General features: G+C 37.7%; 1 pseudogene; it reads right to left on the minus strand.

Moving 5' to 3' along the window:
• Positions 1-26,243, minus strand: part of LOC128576581 (putative ankyrin repeat domain-containing protein 20A3) — a 156,479-nt pseudogene that overhangs the window by 107,439 nt on the left and 22,797 nt on the right.

Genomic DNA, 26,243 nt, shown 5'->3' on the forward strand with positions numbered 1-26,243 from the left:
TTTAAATTGAAGAAAATGTTTAACTCAAAAAGAAACAATTCAAGATGCTACAAGAAAACTCTTTCAATAATTATCCCTACAAATTTTACCTTGTAGAAGAAAAATGCTGTTATGATTAGAGAATTATGAGGGCATTTTAAGTACTACTATGATGTAAGAAAGAAATGTAAAACCCTAGTTTGAATTTCACATGGTTTTCTTATTCTTCTGTCAACAACATACTAATAACTCTGTCTATTGACACCTGATAGAATGGTCATTAAAAGTTACAGAAAAGGGGTGTGGTATGTCTTTTGTGGGTGGGACCAGGGCTCTTTTTTATTATTATTAAATCATAGCTGTGTACATTGATATGATCATGGGGCATCATACACTAGCTTCATAAACCGTTTGACACATTTTCATCACACTGGTTGACATAGCCTTCCTGGCGTTTTTTTAGTTATTGTGCTAAGACATTTACATTCTACATTTACTAAGTTTCATATATACCCTTGTAAGATGCACCACAGGTGTAATCCCACCTATCCCCCTCCCCCCTCCGTCCCCTCTCTTTTCCCCTTCCCCGTAAGTAAGTATCTCAAGAATGGAAAAAAAAGTACCCAATGTACTCAGCCCTACTATGAAACTAATTTAGGGCTTTCACATCAAAGCTATAACCCAGTTACAACCTAAGAATAGGGTGACAAGGGTTCTTATCTAACAAAGCAATCAATGTACGCTGGATCTGTGTACCCTCAAGGAAACCTCAACAACAACAAAAAAAAAAATTGAAGAAAGGATCTAGAATTTAAAAAACCCTATGATTATACATGTTGAAGATTTAGAAATCTCCCAGTATATCCATGATTGTCCAGTAGGACCCGATATTCACATGAGGAAAGAAGAAATGGACTAAAACATCGGGCCCACAGGACTGTTGTGTTTTACTGATAAAAGACATTGTGTACAAGGTTTGACAAGTATGAATACTAAAGTTAATAATGCTTCTTTAGAATAATAAAATGTTTGCATTCTGGACATATTTGTCAAATTAAGAAATGACCTTCCAGAGATAATTTTGTATACTATTTGGCAGTCTTTACTGCCTTATGCTTCTATAACTTTGTGTAGTTTATTTGATGATTCTTTAATCAAATCTGACTACATTTACTGGATGTGTGAACATCTGTGTCCATTACAGAGATTTCATGAGCACAAGATGAATGAGAAAAACACCAAAACACACAACTGACTAATTTGTTTAAGAGGTTTGAATTTAAAATATCTTTTCACATTTAATGGATACATAAATTTTAATTTTAGTTAACAAAACTATAAATGTTTATTTATTTTCCTTCTTATTTTCAAGAAGTTCAGCTACCAAGAAATTACATCAAATAGTAAGATAAATTAGTTAAGTTGAAAATATACTAAACACTGTTAGAAAACTTAAACAAAAGCCAGAAGAGACAAATACTAATAATGCATTTAATAATTCTAATAGAGCCTAAAATAGGTTTCACTTTGTATAATCTGTGAGCATAGGTTTGACTAGATTAAATATGAGATGACATTTCATTAAATTGAAAAGAAATAATACGGACTAAATTTCCTTTCTTAGAGATACTACCAAAAAATAGAGAATAGACCTTAAAAAGAAGATTGATGTTCAGGCTCTCATAAGCAATCAAAGGAAAAGATAACTTTGGGGGGTTGTTCATAAATGGAATACCCCAAAAAAGAAAAGATAACCACACAGAATAAACATGTTTTTTTCTAAAAAATAAATAAAATAAAACTCCTTTATTATTATTATTATTGTTTTTGAGACAGAGTTTCCCTATGTCCCCCTAGATAGGGTGCCATGGCGTCACAGCTCCAAGCAAACTCCAACTCTTGGGCATCAGCGATTCTCTTGCCTCAGCCTCATAAGTAGCTGGGATTACAGGGGCCTGCCATAATTCCTGGCTATTTTATTGTTGCAGATGTCATTGTTGAGTAAGCCCAGGCCAGGTTTGAAACTACCTGATCGGATGTATGTGGCATGCACCCTAACCACTGAGGTATGGGTGTCGAGCCATTTTCTAATATTTGTAATTGATACATAATAGGGGTCCATATTTGGGGAGTACACATGATAATTTCACACATTCATATCATCAACTCAGGGTATAAGGATATTCATCATCTTAAATATGTAAACACATATACATTTTTATATATACTTTTTTTTGGGGGAATAGCTTTATCCTCTGTCATAACACAAACCAACAGACTTTGGTGTTGGCAAGTGAGGAAACACAACAGTAGAACACGCTGCTCACTGAGGAGGAGGATGAGTTACAAAGCCTCCCCCATTTCTCGTGCAGTTGAGATAAAGCCATAACCCTTATAAATAGATCATTATATTAAAAATATTTCCAGGGCCCACCTGGCTCTGCTCCTACACAAATAGGGTTAATCTCTGTAGTAAAAAGGGTGATAGGGAGAGGCAGAAATTTGGGGGGCTGGTAGCTGGAAAACAGGAAGGAAGACAAGCCAATGTGTAATGAAGGTTCTCCCAAACATCCAGAAGAGAGGGGCAAGGGGGCCCTGTCATTGGCTGAGAAGTGTACCTGGAGGTAGTCTCACTCCTGTCCTCAATCCCTGATGCTCTTGAGTGATCTTTCCTTTCAGATACCCCCCTGTTGTACTCTCAGAGTCTATTATTTTCTTGCAACCCACCTATTTAGCTCACCAACCAAGTTTTGGTGTCCCCTATTGCTTAGGCCTCTGAAGTCATCCCCTTTAAATCACAGCCCTCTCCTTAAATACAAAGCATGAGGAGACCTCAAAGGTCCTTCCTGCCAGGAGTATATTCCAGGGTCAGCCAGTTTTGGGGTCCCCCCTCAGTCTCAGACCATGAATTAAATTGGTGCTGGGCCCTGTGTTCATTGGTGGAGACCTCAAAGACATAGGCAGGGCCGTAATTCCAATAAGACACGCGGCAATTCCTGGGTGTCTCTGTTTGTCACCACCTGGAGGATGGTGGAGTTTTCAAGGATGCTGTTCATCATGTATCATTCAGCCAGCTACTAAAACTTGTGCAGGAAATTCACCAGGTACTCCTATAGGGGTGAGCACAACAGGCAGTACACAAATCTCCGTCCTCCAGCTGGGCCCGCTCTGTCTCTACCTTCTCCACCACCTGCTTGCCAAAGGAGGGTCATGTGCTCCAGGCTCTCATACTGGCTGCTCACTCTGTATAAGGCACCACTGTTACTGCTTCCACCACTGCTAGCCCAGGTCTTTTCATCACTTGGGCCCCAGTTCAGTTCTGCCAAAAACTTAAACAGGAAAAAGATGGGGGGAGGAGGCCATGATCATCAGTTCCTGGACACCACCCTTTTCTCAGAGAATTGGTAATTGATCTGCTGGACATCCACACTCTTGAGTGGGGGTACTCCAGGGCTGGGGCAGTGCTGGGTGATGTGTACAAACGGGTTCCTCTGGTATGAGCCAGTTGCATTTGGCAGTTCCACACAGGCAGAGAACTCTACTAGCTGCAACCAGGAAGAGCCCAGGGCCCAAGCCTGCCAGGCTGGGAATAATGGGGCAAGTACAGACAGGGGTGAGAGGGGTTAAGTGAACCCATACCCTGGTCAATAGATGGGGGAGTCTGACAAGAAGAATGGCTTCACATCTGAAACTTGCAGAGGGGTCTAGGGCCCCAGGCCAAAACTGGAAAATCTCAGAGGCCTGAGGACAACTAGGACCCAGTTTGGTGAGTTGGGACAACGACATGGTAGCCATGGTTTGGAAAGCCTTGTTCTTGGAAACCTGGTCCTTTAGCTTGGACTAGATTTCTCTTGATTACCTTCAAGTTGAAACCTGGATGAGACTAGAGACCTGGTTGCAAGTTCAGACCTTCTCCATTCTTAGCTTGATGTAGCAGGTAATCATTTAATTCTAACCGTACATATTGCCTTCAAAGGACAAGACAACCATAGAGCAGGTAGATGGCCAAGCTCTGCTCAATATCTGGGTTCCAAACACCCTCTGCATCTGGGTCCACTTTCCTTCTAGTACCCTTCCTGCCTGTGCCACTCTCATCACTGCTGTCCTTAATGCTTCTCCAGCCATGGCCATCATCCACAAGGGACCCTAACCCAGGGTTCCCAATCATGGCCTCCCAGCCTGTGGCTGAGGAACCATCACCTTAGATATTTATCTTTCATTCATGCTAGGAACTTATGAAATATCTTCTAGCTATTTGTAAATGTATACAAGATTAATGTTACTATAGCCATCTTTAAGTTTTCTTTATGTTCCTTATTAACATCAGTTATAAGTCATTCAGATAAATCTGAACATGTTTTCATTACCTGGCTTTCTTTTTCTAAGTTATGTTTAAAATAATTTCTATTATATCTTATACAGAGATCATGCCACCATTTAATCCACAATTTCTGTCGTGTTTTTATTTATTTATTTTTTACTTTTCTTTTTTAGAGACAGAGTTCCACTTTTTCACCCATGGTAGAGTGCCATGGCATCACAGCTCACAGAAACCTCCAACTCCCAGGCTTAAGCAATAGTCTTGCCTCAACCTCCTGAGTACCTGGGATTATAGGCACCCACCACAACACCTGGCTATCTGTTGTGTTTTCATAATAATCTCCCTCATTTGGACTGTCTTACTCAATGTTTATATTTATCTTGCCCTTCCTCAATCAATTCTTTCGCTTCATCCCCTCTTCCTCTCCATGTTTGTTGAGCTGGGGTTTTTTGGTTGCTTTATACTACTTTCCTTCCATAATGATAAGCTTAAGCTTTGCTCCACTAGTTTTCCTAATGCTCAATGCTAAGCACATCTCTGGCTTGTCACTATATGATTTCTCTTATGATTATGAGGACTTTTTTTTGTTAGATCTTTCTTATTATTATCAGAATCAGTGGGATGGTATGTGAAAAAAATCACATTGTATCACATAAATGCATTAATGTACACAGGTATGATTTAATAATAAATAAATATCCTTTAAAAAAGGTTTTATGAAGACAACTTACCTCAGTATCACAATGGTTGACAAAGGCCATTCGAGGACCTGGTATGAATGGCTGGACTAAAGTGAAGGTGGAAAAATGGTTTTCAGCCATTTCTTCTTTTTGACAAACAGAATGCCTGTCCTTAACCAAAGTTGCTCTTGCTACAGTAAAAACAAGGTAAAGAATACATAAAAATATTGGTAGTTCATAATCAATAAATAACACAAGAAGAGACAGTCTTCAAATAGCTTATAATTTTCCCTGCATGTCTGAGAAGCAGTCTATAGACTTTTAAAACCTGGGTTGGAAACCCAAAAGGAAACGGAAAAGGAAGAAAAAGGAAACCATAACAAAGGAGAGGTTGCAATCTTAATTTCAGATATAAGCAGTTTTAAAGCAACTAAAATTGAGAAAGACAAAGATGGAAGAGAGGAAAGGATGGAGGGGGGTGATGGATCATGGTGTTTGGCACACCTCTTGGAGAAAAAACACATTTATAAGAGGGACTTTGCCTGACAAATGCAATTAGTGTAACTTGGTTATTTGTACCTTCAATGAATCCCCAACAATTAAAAAAAAAATTAAAAAAAAATAAAAATAAAAAAAGAAAGACAAAGATGGACACTTTATACTGGTCAAAGGTACAATACAACATGAAAACATATCAATTTTAAATATTTATGCACCCAACTTTAATATGCCCACATTTAAGAAACAGACCATGAAGGGTCTGAGCAATATGACATCCCAATGACACCATAATAGCTGGGGACATTAACATCCCTCTGACAGAACTGGACAGGTCCTATACATGGAAACTAACCAAGATACAAGGGACTTAAATATGACCCTGGAACAAATGGGATTAATATACATATACAGAACACAACATCCCAAAGCAAAAGAATATACATTTTTCTCAGCCCATCATACATACTCCAAAATTGACCACATCCTAGAATACAAATCAAGCCTCAGCAAAATTAAAACAATAGAAAGGATACCTTATACCTTCTCAGACCACAAGGCAATAAAGGTGGAACTCAACTCCAACTAAAATGCACATCTCTACACAAAGACATGGAAATTAAATAACTTTTAGCTAAATGAGAGTTATGTTCAAGAAGAGATAAAAGAGGAAATCATTAAATTCCTCAAACATAACAACAATGAAGGAGTAAGTTCTAAAAACCTGTGGGATACAGTGAAAGCACTCCTATGAGGGAAATGTATTACATTAGATGCCCACATTTGAAAAACAGAAAGGGAGTGCATTGACAAACTCAAGAACCATCTTATGGAATTGGAAAAATAAAACAATCTAATCCCCAAACCAGCAGAAGGAAAGAATTAACCAGAATTAAATCAGAGATTAATGAAATTGAAAACAAAAGAATCATTCAAAAAATTAATGAAACAAAAAATATTATTTATTTATTTATTTATTTATTTATTTATTGCAGTTTTTGTCCAAGGCTGGGTTTGAACCCTCCACCTCCAGTATATTGGGCCGACACCCTACTCCTTTGAGCCACAGGTGCTCCCCCAAATGATTTAATTTTTTGAAAAAATAAATAGAATAGATAACCTATGGCCAGATTAACTAGAAACAGAAAACAAAATCTCTAATAACATCAATCAGAAACAATAAACAGGAAATAACAACAGATGCCACAGAGACACAAGAGATTATCTCTGAGTACTACAAGAAACTCTATGCCTAGAAATTGTACAATGTGGAGAAAATGGATCAATAACAAGAATAATATCCTCTCCCTAGACTTAAACAAGAACAAATAGATCTCCTGGAAAGACCAATCTCAACCACTGAGATTGAAGAAAAAATAAAAAATTTCCCAACAAAAAAATGCCATGGTCCAGATGACCTCACACCAGAATTCTATCAAACCTTCAAGGAAAAGCTTATACTCATATTGCAGAAATTATTCCAAAAAAAAAAAAAGAGAGAGAGAGAGAGAAGGAAGTAATCTTCCCCAACACGTTCTACAAAGCAAACATTACCCTGATTCCAAAACCAGTAAAACACCTAACTAAAATGAGAATTTCAGACCAATTTCACTAATGAATATAGATGCAAAAATTCTCAATAAAATCCTACCCAATAAATTACAGCTACACATTAAAAAAATAAAATCACAATCACGCAGGATTCATCCCAGAGATGCAAGCCCAGTAAACAAAAAATGTACTTCACCATATCAATAGAAGCAGAAACAATGACCATATGATCCTCTGAATAGAGGCAGAAAAAGCATTCAATAAAATTCAACATCTTTTTTCTAATAAGAACACTTAAAAATATAGGCATAGGTGGCATATTTCTTAAACTTATTGAAGCCATCTATGACAAACCCACTGCTAGTATTATACTAAGTTGAGTAAAACTGAAAACTTTTCCACTTAGAAGTGGAACAAACACAAGGTTGTCCTCTACCACCAATACTATTCAACATAGTGCTGGAAGTTCTAACCAATTCAATCAGGCAAGAGAAGGCTATAAAGGGCATCTCAATGGGAGCAGAAGAGGTCAAACTCTACCTCTATGCCAATGATGATCTTATACTTAGAGAACACCAACAACTCAACCAGAAGACTCCTGGAAGTGATCAAAAAATACACTAAGGTCTCAGGATATAAAGTTAATCTCCACAAGTCAGTAGCCTTTGTATATGCCAATAACAGCCAAGATGAGAAGCTAATCAAGGGCACAAATGTCTTCACAGTAGCCTCAGAAAAAATGAAATACCTAGGAATATACTTAATAAAAGAGGTGAAGGACCTCTATAAAGAAATTTACATGGGATTACACCAGAGGTGCATCTTACAAGGGTATATGTGAAACTTGGTAAATGGTCTGTGAAGCTAGTGAATGATGCCCCATGATCATATCACTGTACACAGCTATGATTTAATAAAAAAAAAAAGAAAAAAATAAAATTGTGGTAAAATTAAAAAAAAAAAGAAACTTACAAAACCCTAAGAAAAGAAATAGCAGAGGATATTAACAAATGGAAGGATATACCATGCTCTTGGCTGGAGAGAAACAACATTATTAAAATTTCTATACCTCCCAAAGCATTCTACAGATTTTATGCAATCCCCATTAAAATACCATCATCATACTTTCAAAATGTAGGAAAAAAATAATTCTGCATTTTGTATGGAACCAAAAAAAAATATTATAGCCCAAGCAATTCTTAGTAATAAAAACAAAGCCAGCGCATATCCCTACCAGACTTTCAGCTGTAAAGATCAAAACAGCATGGTATTGGCACAAAAATAGTCACTGACATTTAGAACTGAATAGAAAACCATGAAAGGAAACTAATACCTTACAGCTACCTGATCTTTGATAAAACAAACAAGAACATACACTAGGGAAAAGAATCCCTATTCAATAAATGGTGCTGGGAGAAATATGTAAAAGACTGAAACTGGGCCCTCATCTCTCATCACTTACAAAAATTGATTCAAGATAGATAAAAGATCTAAATATAAGGCACGAAACAATAAAAATCCTCAAAGAAAGTGTGGGGAAAACACTTGAAGATATCAACCTGGGGAAAGATTTTATGTAAAAGACTTCTGTGGCAATCACCACAACACCAATGGGACTTAATTAAACTGAAAAGCTGCTATACAGCTAAGGGAACAATAACCAAAGCAAACAGACAGCCTTCAGAATGGGAAAATACATTTGCATATTATGAATTGGACAAAACCATGATTACTGGGATGTATAGACAACTCAAATTAATCAACTAGAAAAGATCCAACAATCCTATATATCACAGGGCAAGAGACATGAATAGAACCTTTCTAAAGACAGATGAATAGCTAACAAACATATGAAATAATACTCATCATCTCTGATCATCAGAGAAATGCAAATCAAACCCACCATAAGATATCACCTAACCCCAAAATGGCCCACATCACAAAGTCTCAAAGCAGCAGATGCCGGTGTGGATGTGGAGAGAAGGGAACACTTTTACACGCTGCTGGGGCTGCTAATTACTACAGTCTTTTGAAAGGAAGTATGGATAATCCTCAAAGAAGTCAAATTAGATCTGCCATTTAATTGTTCAATCCCATTACTGAGCATTTACCCAGAAGAAAAAGAAATCCTTTTATCATAAGGACATTTGCGGTAGACTGTTTATTGCAGCTCAATTTAAAATCACCAAATGTGGAAACAACCTAAATGGCCACCAACCCAGGAATAGATTAACAAGCTGTGGTACATATATACCATGGAATACTATTCAGCCACTAAAAAAGATGGAGACTTTATATCTTTCATATTAACCCAGATGAAGATGGAAAACATTCTTCTTAGTAATTTATCACAAGAACGGGGAAGCAAAAATCCAATGTGTATATTCTATATTCTAATATGAAGGCAATACGTGATCTAATTCAAGGGGTATGGTAGCAGAATCAGGTAGCGGGGAGAGGCAGAGGTAAAAGGGGAGTGGAGGACACAGTGTGTGGCACACCTCTTGAGGGCAGAACACAAGTATAAGAGGGACTTTATCTAATAAATGCAATCAGTGTAACCTAATTCTTTGTTTACCCTTAATGAATTCCAAACAATAAAAAATGCACATTTTGGTTTCATTGATTTTGATTTTTTTACTTTTTATTCTGATTGATTTTGGCTCTAATTTTTATTTCCTTTCTTTTGGTCACTTTAAGTTTCATTAGCTATTATTCTAGTTTCCTTTTTTATTAATATTAAATCATTAATATGATTAATGTCTGTCTAGCTGATAGATCATGAAAAAAATGCACATTTTGTGTATGATTTACAATTTGTTAAAAATGAAGACTGATACATTGTTACAAAGTATTCCTTTGGGATCATACTTGAATACCAGAGTAGAATTAACAGTCATACTATTGGTGGGCTATTACTGCAGAAAGAAACTCTTACTTCCCTTCCTTTGTTTATAAAAAGTAAACAAGAACAAGATCTATCAAAATTATTTGATACCTGTAAGGAGCTACTATTTGCAATAATCATAATCCTAAAAAACCCTACCATACTGACAGAAAATGCTATCATTTGCAGAATCAGTATCACGTGAGTATAGTCTCAAACTTAAAAAGATTGATTTCTGAAATGGACGAGGAGCACTTAGAATACAGTATAAAGCATTCCCCCTTATCTGTTACTTGTGTGGGAAAAAACACACTCAACCTGTTTTTTCTTTGTCCTCACACCACCACGACACTAATCAACACAGAAGATTTATGTGACCTATGTGTGGGAATATTTTTTCACTCTGAAAATCCCACAATTGATTCTTCAGTAGACACCAGCTGGGTGTCATCCCTTTTAATCCCAGCACCATCTCCTTGGTGACAGTATCAGACCCCACAGGGCTCATCTGCCCCTCCCCACACCAGAACTTCTGACCAACAGCCTTCAAGCTGGGGTTCCCACAACCCCATCCTAGGGTTCGATAAATTCAGTAGAATGTTTCACAGAACTCAAGGAGACCCTTCTGCCAGCTGGTTAATTATGGAGGAGATTATGAAGGATACAGATGGTGAGGGACATAGGGCAAGGTATGGGGAAGAGATGCAGAGCTTCCAGGCCCTCCAAAGGGCACCACCCCCTAGGAACTTCCATATATTCAGCTCTAGAAGCTCTCTGAACCCTGTCCTTTGGGGTTTTATGAAAGATTCATTACTTGGCATGCCTGACTAAAGGACTGGCCATTGATATCAAACAAACTTCCAGTCTCTCTCTCCTCCCTGGGGGTTGGGAAGTGGGTCTAGAAGTCCCAACCTTCTAATCCTACCATAGTCTTTCGGGTGACCAGGCCTTACTCTGAAGCTGCCTAGGAACTGCTGGACATCAGGCCATCAACCACACACAAAGATATCTTCTTTGGAGATCCTAAGGATTTTAGAAATTGTATGCCTGGAAATGGGGTGCAAGATCAAGTATCACATTTTTGGCTTTGTGTCCTGTGGTTTCAATAACAGATAGTCAAAATGGTGTCTAAGTCTTAAATTGAAAACTCCAGAAATAAACAATTTATAAGTTTTAAATTGTGTACTCTTCTGAGTAGTGTGATAAAAAATCTCAAACCATTCTGCTCCATTTTGCCCAGGATGTCAATCATCCTTCTTCTGGTATAACCACACTGTCTGTGCTGTACCACCAAATCTCCCTTAGCCATTGATATGCTCTGTCCTCACATTCAGCCCTTAGCTTGGTGATCCAGGATCACTGGAAGGAGATGATCTCCTCCTTCTAATATGCAGTTGGAACATAAACAGCAGCCCAAACTGCATCACAGTGCCTGCCTCACCCACCTCCCTCATCCAGTCGCATTCACTGTATCTGCCCCTGTCATCACAAGGAGAAGTAGGGTGAGGAGAGTACAATAAACTGTTTTGAGAGATTACATTCATGTCACTTACAGTATAGCACATTGTTATAATTGTTCGTTTATTATTAGTTATTGTAGTTGATCTATTACTGTGCCTAATTTATAAACTTTATCATAGATATGTGTATATAGGAGAAAACATTTGCAAGGCAGACTAGAGACAGCCTACAAATGTGCCACTCACAGGGAAAGTGGAGTTGCAGGTAGCTGCCTTCATACAGATCACTTGTCTCTGAAGCCACATTGTGAAATCACAGAGAAGGAACAGGGTACACTCAGTGTGGGGGGAAAAGGTGATAGGTGACAGATTAAGAAGATTAGAGAATGTGAGGGGAAGAGTAGATTAGATTATGAAAGAACCATGTCAGCACAGCATGGCCTGAACTGCATGATGGCACCCAACACCCTCACAGACCTCTTATCTGCAGAGATGGGGTACCTCCTGGAGTCTGTGTAGAACCCATGCAACAGACAACAGGCACTGTGGGGAAGCACCCTTAACTCTGAGGTGCACCACACTGGTCGACACCAGGTCTACACGGAGCAGGGGAGGGAGCAGACTGACTTGTGGATTCCCTTTGTCCTCTATAGATCCTAGTTATCAAGCTTTGGTCTGATTCAAAAAATGCAAATATCCTTTCCCATTGTGTAGGTTGTCTATTTGCTTTGGTTGTCATCTCCTTAGCTTTTCAGATGAATTGACTCCCATTTGTTTATTTTTGTTGTTGTTGCAATCGCAACAGAAGTCTTCTTCATACAGTCTTTCCCCAGGCCAATAACTTCAAGTGTTTTTCCTATGATTTCTTTGTGGATTTTTATCGTTTTGAGCCTTAAATTTAGGTCTATTATCCATCTTAAATCAATTTTTGTGAGTCGAGAAGGGTGTGGTTCCAGTTTCGGTCTTTCTTTTACATGTCCTTATCCAGTTCTCCCAACACCATTTATTGAATAGGGATTCTTTCCCTCAGTGTATGTTCTTGTTTGGTTTATTAAAGATTAGGTGGCTTTAAGATGTTAGTTTCATTTCCTGGTTTTCAACTCGGTTCCAAATGTCTATGTCTCTATTTCTGTACCACGCTGTTTTGAACACTATGGCCTTGTAGTACAGCCTAAAGTCTGGTATGCTGATGCCCCAAGCTTTGCTTTTACCACTAAGAGGTGCCTTAGATAAATGGGGATTTTTCTGGTTCCATACAAAACAAAGAATTATTTTTCTAAGTCTTGAAAGTATGATGTTGGTATTTTAATAGGGATGGCATTGAATCTGTAGATTCCTTTGGGAAGTATAGACATTTCAACAATGTTGATTTTTCCCAGCCATGAGCATGGTATGTTCTTTCATTTGTTAATATCCTCTGCTATTTCTTTCCTTAGGATTTTGAAATTTCCTTTATAGAGGTCCTTCACCTCTTTTGTTAGGTATATTCCTAGGTATTTCATTTTCTTTGCAGCTATGGTGAAGGGGGTTCTGTCCTTAATTAGCCTTGCACCTTGGCTGTTACTGGCATACATAAAGGCTACTGACTTGTGGACATTGGTTTTATATCCTGAGACATTACTGTATTTTTGGATCACTTTCAGGAGTCTTGTGGTTGAGTCTTTGAGGTGCTCTAAGTATAAGATCATATCGTCAGCAAAGAGGGAGACTAGGCTCCCATTGGGATGTCCTTTATTTCCTTCTCTTGCCTGATTGTATTGGCTAGAATTGTATTACTATGTTGAATAGTAAAGGCAATACCTGGTAACCTCCTCTTTATTGACCTAAAAACTTCTTATTCCGTCCTTATGCCCAGTTTAAAGGTCAGGCTATTAAATTGTGATCATTCTGTCTTTTTGATTTAGGCATTTAAGGTTATTGATTTCCCACCAAAGAATGCTATGGCTGAGTCCCATAGATTATAAAAGCTTGTGTCCCCTTGTTTTTTCCTTATTTCACAATTTATTTTTAAAGTAGATCACAACACCAAGCTTTTGGTGTATTCTGCTATTGTACAAGCTCTAAATGCTGGCTCAACAGCTGAAGTGCACTCTTTCATAGCATGTCTGAAATGTGAACAAAAGTCCATATAAAACAAATATTCAAATTTTTTCTATAGGAACACAGATAAAGGTAACTCCATATCCTAATCCTCTAAATTGCTTCATCTGTGCCAACCCTACTTTTACAAAAACATTTCAAAACTAGCAGTGATTCAGTTAAGTGGACCCCAAAATCCCTAATGCCAGCTAAACTCACAGTTAACAGCTACGGAATGATGTCTGCACATTATTAATGGCTGAGGGACACACTGCTGGGTGACCTTTCATTTCACTTCCCAAGTACAAGACACAGGCAGAATGCTGACATCCCTCTCTTCTACTTCAGGTAGGACGTCAGGGTTCTGGATTTGTTCAGTTGCCATATCAGTCCTGACATTGCATAGTAGACAGTCAAGTAGATGCAGCAGCTACAGTGTAAGTAGCCAGGATTTCAAGGAGCATCCAGAAACACACATGCATTTCAGGCAGGTCACAGCACTCAACAATCTTATCAAGGCCATCACATACATACTCATCCCCAGAAGTAGATGGATGAATACTACTTCTCATCTGATTTAGTACTCTTGTGCAGAAGAGGCTTTACATTCACATAATCATTAGGATGTTACCAAATGACCCCTACACCCCGTCTTCACATAACACAGACAGACTTATTCACTGCACTCATCATCATCATCATCAGAGCCTATCTGTTCCTTCAACATGACTTTTTTTGCAACAATATTAACTGCAAGCATGAGGGGTGATGCAACATACTATCTGCCTGGCTCAGCTATGATTTTCACTCCAGGGTCTGATGCAAAACACTTGTCCAACACTGGGCTGATTACACTGATGATCTCTTCCAATTTCAGCTTCACATCCTCACATTCAGGCAAACCACCACCAATACGTGGTGAAACCACCAGCAGTACGTGCTGAAACCAACCTCGGCTCCTATGTTAAAGACACAGCAGACACCAGAGACCACCTGCATGAAGGGCTCAGGATCATTACAGCCATTTCCTACATGGAAGATAATGCTGATAACATTAATATTTAGTGCTTTCTCTTATTCCACAAGAAATCTTCTGGTTTTGAGCATGGCACCAAATTTAACAGTCAACAGGCTGCCTTAGAATCTCGTGGCAACCAGCAAAGGCAACTTTGGCTTTGATTGTGTTTAGGCAACTTTCATCAGCTTGACTGTGCTATCCAAAATCATCACCTGGACTCCATTATTGGCAGCACACTTAATTGTAGACACTTGTTTTCAGGGATTTGTATAGATAATCCTCTCTAGAGGTACATGTCACTCTGCACCAAATGTATTTCAGTCATGCTAGCACAGTCAGATCCAGTCCCCATGGAAGTGAGGATCTTCACAATGGCTCTGCTGTCATGACATTTGACTGCATAAAATAGAGTGACAGAAGAAGAAGCTTTTCGCTACTTTTGGGGTTTCCCCAAAATCCCAACATAGAAGGCATTCTTCCCTTCAGAAGAAGAAACCTCATGCATTTTTTGGTCCCGAATGTCCTTGGGAGTAAAACCTTGTGCTTTTAGAATCCCACTGAGTGCATCCTCAGATCAAAATGGAAATGTTCTCAGAGCATCCAGGTGCCACGGGACAGCCCCATGGTCAAGCCAGGGTGCTGCCGTTCCACGTGGTCATCAGTGCCTCGCTCCCACCCATCAGAGATGCCACCCAAGATGGTGTCCAAGCAGCAGGCACAGGGGCAGCTGGCAATGGCTACAGGGAATGATCTATGTTTCCCTGTTTTTCAAATTATTTCTTGATTTCCATCCTAATTTTATTTTTGACTCAATAATCATTCAGCAGCAGGTTGTTTAATTTCTGTGACTTTGCAAAGGTTTGAGTATTTCTCTAGTGATTCACTTCTAGTTTCATTCCACTGTGGTCTGAGAAGATGTATAGTATGATTTCATTTTTTTTAACTTCTTAAGGCCTTTTTGTAGCCTAAGGCATGATCAATCTCAGAGAATATCTCATGCGCTGCAGAGAAGAATCTCTTATTCAATAGTTTTGAGGTAGAATGTTCTGAAAATGTCTGTTAGGCCCATTTGATTTAGAGTCTGCATTTATTTATACTCTGCTTTTATGATCTATCTCTGACAGTTAGGTGTTAAAGTCCCCAGTAAACACAATCCTGCCACAGTAATCTTCCTGCTCTCTGGAACCCATGGGGAGGTATATTCCAGATAAATGTAGTTTCTGGTTACTTGAGAATTCCTTTTAAAAATAGCCCTATCTCTTTTGTTCACAACATACCATACCATACCACTAATTCTGTACTGACTTCATATTAATATTGAAATACACTGGTTAAAAGCAAATTAAGACAAAGAGAGACTTCACTTACTATAACACAGTTTTACTGTGTTATAAAACAGCTTTTTTTCTTAAAATTTATTTATTTTTATTAAATCATAGCTGTGTACATTAGTATGATCATGGGGCACCATACTCTTGGTTCACAGATCGTTTGACACGTTTTCATCACACTAGTTAACATAGCTTTTGTAGCATTTTCAGCTTTTTAAATGCAGTGTACAATTTTAGTTAAATTGAAGTCAAAACATTTTCTTTCTTTTTTTTTCTCTCTTTTTTTTTTTATTGTTGGAGATGCATTGAAGGTACAATAAGCCAGGTTACACTGATTGCATTTGTTAGGTAAAGTCCCTCTTGCCATCATGTCTTCCCCTAGAAAGTGTGGCACACACCAAGGCCCCATCCCCCTTCCTCCTTCTCTCTTTCTGCTTTTCCTCCCCCCCATAACCTTGTCACTAATTGTCCTCATATCAAAATGGAGTACATAGGATTCATGCTTCTCCATTCTTGTGATGCTTGACTAAGAATAATGCCTTCCACTTCCATCCAGGTTAATACGAAGGATGTAAAGTCTCCATTTTTTTTAATAGCTGAATAGTATTCCATGGTATACATATACCACAGCTTGTTAATCCATTCCTGGGTTGGTGGGCATTTAGGCTGTTTCCACATTTTGGTGACTGTAAATGGAGCTGCAATAAACAGTCTAATACAAGTGTCCTTATGATAAAAGGATTTTTTTTCCTTCTGGGTAGATGTCCAGAAGGGGATTACAGGATCAAATGGGAGGTCTAGCTTGAGTGCTTTGAGGTTTCTCCATACTTCCTTCCAGAAAGGTTTTACTAGTTTGCAGTCCCACCAGCAGTGTAAAAGTGTTCCCTTCTCTCCACATCCACGCCAGCATCTGCAGTTTTGAGATCTTGTGATGTGGGCCATTATCACTGGGCTTAGATGGTATCTCAGGGTGGTTTTGATTTTAATTTCTCTAATATATATGGATGATGAACATTTTTTCACATGTTTGTTGCCATTCATCTGTCATCTTTAGAGAAGTTTCTTTTTTTTTCTTCTTTATTGTTGGGGATTCATTGAGTGTACAATAAGCCAGTTACACTGATTGCAATTGTTAGGTAAAGTCCCTCTTGCCATCATGTCTTGCCCCCATAAAGTATGACACACACTAAGGCCCTACCCAACTCCCTCCATCCCTCTTTCTGCTTCCCCCCCCATAACCTTAATTGTCATTAATTGTCCTCATATCAAGATTGAGTACATAGGATTCATGCTTCTCCATTCTTGTGATGCTTTACTAAGAATAATGTCTTCCACTTCCATCCAGGTTAATACAAAGGATGTAAAGTCTCCATTTTTTTTAATGGCTGAATAGTATTCCATGGTATACATATACCACAGCTTGTTAATCCATTCCTGGGTTGGTGGGCATTTAGGCTGTTTCCACATTTTGGAGATTGTAAATTGAGCTGCAATAAACAGTCTAGTACAAGTGCCCTTATGATAAAAGGATTTTTTTCCTTCTGGGTAGGTGCCCAGTAATGGGATTGCAGGATCAAATGGGAGGTCTAGCTTGAGTGCTTTGAGGTTTCTCCATACTTCCTTCCAGAAAGGTTTTACTAGTTTGCAGTCCCACCAGCAGTGTAAAAGTGTTCCCTTTTCTCCACATCCACGCCAGCATCTGCAGTTTTGAGATTTTGTGATGTGGGCCATTCTCACTGGGGTTAGATGATATCTCAGGGTTGTTTTGATTTGCATTTCTCTAATATATAGAGATGATGAACATTTTTTCATGTGTTTGTTAGCCATTCGTCTGTCATCTTTAGAGAAGTTTCTATTCATGCATCTTGCCCATTGATATATGGGATTGTTGGCTTTTTTCATGTGGATTAATTTGAGTTCCCTATAGATCCTAGTTATCAAGCTTTTGTCTGATTGAAAATATGCAAATATCCTTTCCCATTGTGTAGGTTGTCTCTTTGCTTTGGTTGTTGTCTCCTTAGCTGTACAGAAGCTTTTCAGTTTAATGAAGTCCCATTTGTTTATTTTTGTTGTTGTTGCAATTGCCATGGCAGTCTTCTTCATGAAGTCTTTCCCCAGGCCAATATCTTCCAGTGTTTTTCCTATGCTTTCTTTGAGGATTTTTATTGTTTCATGCCTTAAATTTAAGTCCTTTATCCATCTAAAAGAAAGTGTGAGTAAATATAAGTAGGTTTCATAGAAGTACTGAGTACACTGGATACTGTTTCCTCCATTCTTGAGACATTTTACTCAGGAGAATTTGTTCCAGATCCCTCCATATAAACACAAAAGAGGTAAAGGCTTCATCTTTTTTAAGGCTGCATAATATTCCATGATATACATATACCACAGTTTATTAATGCATTCATGGGTTGATGGGCACTTGGGCTTCTTCCATGACTTGGCTTTTAGAAATTGAGCTGCAATGAATATTCTGGTGCAAATATCTTTTTTGCAAAGTAACTTGCAAAATTACTTTTGTCTTTTGCATATACTCCTAGTAGAGGAATTGCAGTATCCAATGGCAGGTCTGCTTTATTTATCTGGAAGCTGCTATGTGAGGTGCATACATACAGTAGAACCATCAGGGTCAACCAACTCCCTAAATTGACCCTCCTTAAGTTGACTTAATTTTCATAGACTGGACATGCACCACATGTATGTGTCAGTACAGTAGGCCTAGTTCTTGATGTTCTTTACTGAACGTTGACCAGTTTTTTACAGTCTCTTGGGTGTTCTGTTCAAGTCACTGAGGTTCTACTGTATTTAGGATTGTTGTAACTTCTTGTTGAAGTTCTCCCTTTACCATTTTAAAATAACCCTCTTTGGCTTTCTTTACCTTTGCTAATTTAAAATCCATTTTATCTCTGATATGAGAATGGCTATGCCTGCTCTCTTTTGGTTTCAATTTGTGTGGAATACTTTTTACCACACTTTCACATTGTATCTGTATGTATCCTCAGTGGCTCCAATATGTTTCCTGGAGAAAATAAATACTTTGATTGTGTTTCCTTATCCATTCAGTCAGATTACACCTTGTGAGTGGTGCATTTAAACCATTAAGAGATACAATTGATATGTAGGATGCTCTTCTGTTCATGGTGTTGGGTAATACCTTGTACCTTTTTTGCCCTTTTGTGCTATTGTTCTATAAGAGTTGTGAGCTTTACTTTTTTGGGTGATTTTACATTGGTAGCTATCAATTGTGCTGATTCATGTATAATGCAGTTTTGACTACTTTCTGCAAGGCAGGTCTGGTCGTAACAAATTCCCCCCATGCTTGTCTGGAAAAGCTTAATTTCTACATCAAATATGAAACCTAGTTTTTTAAGATACCAGATTCTAGGCTGGTAGTTGTTCTGTTTAAAAAGATTAAAGAGAAGACTCCATCCCTCTGGTTCATGAGATTTCTGCTGATAAGTAAGTTCTTAGTCTGATGACTTCTCCTTTGCAGGTCAGTTATAGATTACACCTAGATGCCTGTAGAATTTTCTCCTTCATTTTGACTTTGGCCAAGTTGATTATCATGTGTCTCAGAGATGTAGCATATGCTATGAGACTTTCCAGAGTTTGATGACCATCTTGTATCTAGATGTCTGGATCTCTGGTGATACCATGGATGTTTTACTCAAAAATTCCCTTGAATAGATTTGTGTACAGCATGGAAATCCATGGATTATCTGAGATATCTCTCTTCCCCCTAAGAGTTTCACATTCAATAATCACTAAATCATGTTGACTATATTGCTTTTCTTCTTCTGCATATTTCTACTAATGCTGCAGGGTTAAACATTAATACATTAAAATACATTGATAATTCCTAGTTTAGCGTGTGCTCTCAATGCATCATTCTCATAGGGAAAACAAACTACCAACTATCATTGTTATTTCATAAATGAAAAAAATACTTTAAGAGAAACAAACAAAAAAGTCATAATGCCAAGAAAAAGACCAACACTTAAAATAAAAAAAAAAACTAAGCTCCCTATTTTTCTATATTTTACCATAGATGTGTAAAACCTCATAATAGATTTTTTATTTTTTTTATTTTTTTTTATTTTTTTAATTTTTTTATTAAATCATAAGTGTATACAATGATATGATTATGGGGCATCATACACTCACTTCACTAATAGATTGATAGCAAGAATTGGTGCCAAGGTAACTGTGGCTTTGACTACCAAAAAAGCTTCCTTTGTCTCCTAATCGCTTCATGTGGTTACCTTCCTCCTATCCCCTACACGAAGCCTCAGAAAACTACAGACAACATACAAAAATTCATCCTGGCATGCCTTTATAAGTAACATTTATTGGAATAAATTCATATCTATTTGCTTACATATTATTGATGACTGCTTTCACAGAACCATGACAGGGTTGAGTAGATGTGACAGAGATAACCAGCTCAGCTAAAATATTTACTGTGTGGTCCTTTGAATAAAAACTTTGCAAGTCCCTGCTTTAGCCCATAAACAGAGGTCTCTGATACTCAAATCTGACCTGTGACTTCCTTGCTCAAAATTCACCAATGATTCGCTACAGCAAACTTTACTGGCTCCATACCTAATAGCCATTCCATGTTCCCTCTTGCTAGAGAAACACAATCCTATTTGGATATTTATCAACCCAAAACCCTTCCCCAGCTCCAAAACCAGAAATAATTATTCTAAGCTAATCTGCTTTCCCAGTGACTGGTTTAGGGATGAGCATATGATGTACCCCAGCCAACAAAATGTAACAGGATGTCCCCTGCAAGCATGTGAGTTTTCTCTCCATTTAACTGAAACATGAAGAAAAGCAGGCCTTCCAACCATTAGATATCACCTTATGGGAACACAATGTTTGGAGTTACAGCTAATTAGCCAACCACGAAAGGAGACATGAACAAAACACCAGCAACAGCACAGCAGAAAGAGGGACAACAAGGGGGATGCTGAGGATGTGCACTGACCCCCCCCCCAAAAAAGAAAAACAACTGTGTTTTCTGTGGTTGTAGCCACCATTGGTTAGGTCATCTTCAGCAGGAGGGAGGGTAATTGGGGGAAACACAACCACGGTGCATTTTACAAGGGTACATGTTAAATTTACTAAGTGTAGAGTATAAATGTCTTAACACAATAAGAAAATGAGCTGAAGGCTATGTTAACTAGTTTGATGAAAATATTTCAAATGGTATATAAAACCAGCACATTGTACCCCATAATGGCATTAATGTACACAGCAATGATTTTTAAAAAAATGCCCATGACCTACAGAATAAGACCTACTCATTTCTATACTACTAAAAAGGTTTTCATGAGCATGTGTGAGCCAGGTATTCACCTCATTACCAGCATAACTGAACCTCTCAGAAATCCTGCAAGGCCATTTATGAACATCAGATTTTGCACTTGCTCTTCCTTCTGACAAATATGTAATCTGGTTAGATGTTCCTTCTACAAGCATCCATATTTTGCCTCTTTCTCTGGAAGACTGCTGTTCACTCTACCTGCTTACCTTATATCCTATTCATTCCCTTAAAGCTTTAATTTCTTTGCATGGACTTAAGGTGGCTGGCATAAACATAACATAATAAATACATAAGGAATGATATAAGCATGTGCTCACACACATAAACACTGAAGAAAGTAGCAAATAAATAAAATGACAATGATAATAATTAGTTCTTGACTTGGCACTACAGCACAGTGGTTATGGTGCCAGCCATATGCACAGACGCTGGTGGGTTCAAACGCAGCTACACAATGACACCTGCAACAAAGAAATAGCTGGGCATTGTCGCGGGTGCCTGTAGTCCCAGCTACTTGGGAGGCTGAGGGAAGAGAATCGCTTAAGCACAAGAATTGGAGTTTTCTGTGAGCTGTGATGCTACAGAACTCTACCCAAGGTGACTTAGGGAGACTGTCTCGAAACAAACAAACAAGAACAACAAAAAAAAACTTCAACTAGCTTCTGATAGAATTTTTTAAAATGTTTGTCTTCTATAACACTAGCAAAATGCTTAGTACATAAAAGACACTTAATAGTTATTTGTTAAATGGGCAAAGTAATAAAGATTATTTCCTTAACAATTCTGTTCATCAACTTCAGGAATTAAATAGGAAATGATCTATTTGGAGCACCTTACAGGCCAAAACTGTCTATTCCATTTGTTTTCTTTGAGACAGTGTCTCACTCTGTTACCATGGGTAGAGTGCCATGGCGTTGTAGCTCACAGGAACCTCAAATGCTTGGGTTCAATCCATCCTTTTTTTAATTTTTTTTTTTATTAAATCATAGCTGTGTACATTAATGCAATCATGGGGCACCATACACTGGTTTTATAGACCATTTCACACATTTTCATCACACTGGTTAACATTGCCTTCCTGGCATTTTCTTAGTTATTGTATTAAGACATTTACATTCTACATTTACTAAGTTTCACATATACCCTTGTACCACAGGTGTAATCCCACCAACTCCCCTCCTTCTCCCCCCTCCCCCCGTCCCTTTCCCCATTCCCCCTATTACCTCAGCCTCCTGAATAGCTGGGACTATAAGCACCCACCACAACACCCAGCTAGTTTTCCTATTTTTAGTAGATATGGGGTCTTGCTTTTGCTCAGGCTGGTCTTGAACTTCTGAGCTCACTCATTCTGTCTGCCTCAGGCTCCCAGAGTGCTAGGGTTACAGACATAAGCTACTGAGCCCAGTCTACTCCATCTTTTTTTTCTACAATTTGAGAAACCTGATACAGAAATTCTTTCAGAAAGATACACAACATTATATTTCAGATTGTATAATGCATTTATGTCACATTGAGGTAGCCTAATAGCACTTTTGTTACTATGAAACATTTTTGTACTTTTATTATACTTTGTTTACTCAGAGTTGGGCATTTGGAATATTTATGAGGCAAAACCTCTAGCGAATGGTAACAGAGTATCTTCTTCTAACACAATTATGGTTACCATGATAGTTACCTAGCACACAGAAGAACACACCTTATTCTAACCAAGTAAATATATCTTATTCAATTACAATTTTTGGTTAAGTCAATAATAATAGTCAATAATAATAAGGTCTTGTTGGTATAAGAATATATAACTTGTGCTTCTCAACAGGGATTGCCCTTCTGACTCGCCTACTGAGAAGGTACCATTAAGAAATATTCACTTATTGGTGTTAGCCCACACTGGATATGTTTCGTAGTTTTATGCCTATTTATGGTACCACAGAGGTATTATTTATTGTTGAGTTCCCAGGTTTAAAGACAGTATGCTTTTAGAGACAGATAGCACTATGTAATACAGTTAGCCTTTAAACAACAGGGGTGTTGCCTGCAGCATCCACTTACGTGCAGATTTTCTTTCACCTCTGCCACCTGCAGACAGCAAAACCAATCTCTCCCCTCCCTCCTCCTCAGCCTACTACATGTGAAGACCAGGAGGTGGAAGTCCTCTACAATGATCCACTTCCACTTAATGAATAGTAAATATACTTTTCAATTCTTTCTTTCTTCTTAATGAATTCTTTCCTCTATCTTTATTGTAAGAATACAAGATTCTTTCTTTATTGTGAGAATCAGGTAGATAACACACACAAAAATATGTGGTAATTGATTGTTTCATTCACTAAGGTTTTCAGTCAACAATAGGCTATTAATAGTTTGTAGGGAGCCAAACATTATACATAGGTGGATAATCCCAGCACTTTGAAAGGATGGGGAGATTGCTTGAGACCAGGAGTTTGATACCAACCTGAACAAGAAAACAAGACTCCAACTCTATAAAAATTTAAAAAATTAGCTGGGCATGGTAGTATATGTCTGTATTCCCAGCTACTCAGGAGGCTGAGGCAGGAGGACTACTGGAGCCCAGGAGTCTGAAGTTGCAGTGAGCTATGGTGATGCATCCCTGGCCAACAGAGGAAGACCCTGTCTCCCCCCAAAAATGTTATATGTAGATGTTTGACTATAAACCACACGTTTTTTGAGGGTAAACAGTAATTAATATTCTTTTAATAAATGTAAATCCCTTATTACAAAAATTAAATGGAGGACTTATTTTATTAATAAGTTCAACTCATTACAGTGTGATGATAGAGGATATTTTAAACATTCTAACTTGCACATCTATTTTCTCATTTATACAAAAATCTCATATAAGATTTTAGAGGCCATAACTAATTAAATGAATTGCTTTTGGACAATATTATATTGGATTCTAAGTTATCTGCAACTGACTTAATAAACAATTCTGAACTCTAGGCCTGGAAGGAACAAATGAAGAAAAAATACATAAAATTTACCATTTTTTTGTAACTGCTCCTTTGTGTTCAGAACTTACTACTCTTACTATAATAGGTCAACCCAGAGTAATTCATTATCAGAAGTCTTACCTTGTGCAGGAGTTATAGGTTTAATTTTTGCCTTGTATTCCAAAATTTTCTGTTGAATGCTATGTATAAACAATAGAATTATAGTTTTAATACTGATATGAAATACATTTACCATATATATTAAATTATTAGAGTATTTCAGAAAACATAAGAGCTGACATCAGAATGTTATCCCATATAGATCAAATTTGTAAGCTCTATGAATTTCTTATACAGCTTCTAAAGAATAAAGAAAAAAAGCAAGGTGAAGTACTCATGAATTGAGGGAAGTACAGCTCATTACATTAATTAGAATTAGCTTGAAAAAATGGAAAACTTCCTGAACTCAGAATAAGTTCTACCTCTATAACAAATAGCTAATTGTTCGTGCCAAAACTGCTTCTTTAAGGATCACTATTTTTTTCTAAAAATAAGGATTTTATGACCATCTTTAACTAGGTTATTATGATGCTTTACTGAGACAAAATTTTTAAATGCTCAGAGAAACAGGAATACAATGGAAATCATTGCTCCTAAAATTTATTATTGAAACTATCATAGAATCCCACATAAAATACCATCTGTATTTTTCACAGGTTATAATAGTCTTATTATTTTTTTTTTTTTGAGGCAGAGTCTCACTAAGTCACCCTGGGTAGAGTGCCATGGTGTCACAGCTCACAGCAACCTCAGACTCTTGGGCTTAAGTGATTCTCTTGCCTCAGCCTCCCAAGTAGTTGGGACTACAGGTACCCACCACAATGCCCGACTATTGTTGTTGTTGTTATTGTTGTTGTTGCAGTTGTCACTGTCATTTTGGCTGGCCCGGGTAGGATCCACTGGCCAGCCTTGGTGTATGTGGCTGGCATCCTACCCACTGAGCTACGGGTGCTGCCCCATAGGTTGTAATATTCTAATGTTGCATTTTCTAGTACATTTTCATTAAGTCCTACTTTTTTGGATATTGGTTGTTTTCTACTGTATGGCTTATAAATCTGGTTGATAGCACACAAAGCGAGAATAAGATGGAGTTAGTCAGTCTAGGGCTGAGATGACACAGACGGTCTGGCTGGTTATGTCCTGTGTGACCTCTGATTATGTCCTATGTTACCTTTGCCTCATGTCTCCCATCCTTGTTGTCCTGTAAATATGGGTTTAACCTAACATTGTATATCTTGAATAGCTTAAGGCAATGTATTAAAGAGATTAACTTCTGAATTGGAATGTTATATGGATCATGGGTTATGTCAATTATTGTTTGTTACAGATCATTGGTTATGGTGATTATTGTTATTTAAAATAAATATTATTACTGCTGTTTAATATAAGCTTTAGCATGATTCTTTCTTTTAACATTTACATACAAAACTGTGATTTTGGAATATACCATATCAAAAGAAGCAAAAACAAAGACCTGATCCTCTCAATACATGCAGAAAAAGCATTTGATAAAGCCCAGCATCCTTTTCTGATTAGAACACTGAAGAATACAGGTATAGTTGGCACATTTCTTAAACTGATCAAAGCTATCTACTACAAACTCACAGCTAGTATTATACTCAATGGAGCAAAACTGAAATCTTTTCCACTTAGAAATGGAACCAGACAAGGTTGTCCTCTATCGTCACGACTAATTCAACATAGTGCTGGAAGTTCTAGCTGATACAATCAGGCAAGAGAAGGAAATAAAGGACATCCAAATGGGGGCAGAGTAGGTCAAACTCTCCCTCTTTTCTGATGATATGATATTATACTTAGAGAACCCCAAAGACTCAATCACAAGACTCCTGGAAGTGATCAAAAAATACAGTAAGGTCTCAGGATATAAAATTAATGTCCACAAATCAGTAGTCTTTGTATACACCAATAACAGCAGCCAAGACAAGAAGACAATCAAGGACACACTTCCCCTCACAGTAGTTTCAAAGAAAATGAAATACCTAGGAATACACCTCACAAAAGAGGTGAAGGATCTCTATAAAGAAAATTATAAAACCCTAAGAAAAGAAATAGCAGAGGATATTAACAAATGATAGAAC

The sequence above is a fragment of the Nycticebus coucang genome, chromosome 24 (genome assembly GCF_027406575.1).
Source record: "Nycticebus coucang isolate mNycCou1 chromosome 24, mNycCou1.pri, whole genome shotgun sequence".
Taxonomy (NCBI): domain Eukaryota; kingdom Metazoa; phylum Chordata; class Mammalia; order Primates; family Lorisidae; genus Nycticebus; species Nycticebus coucang.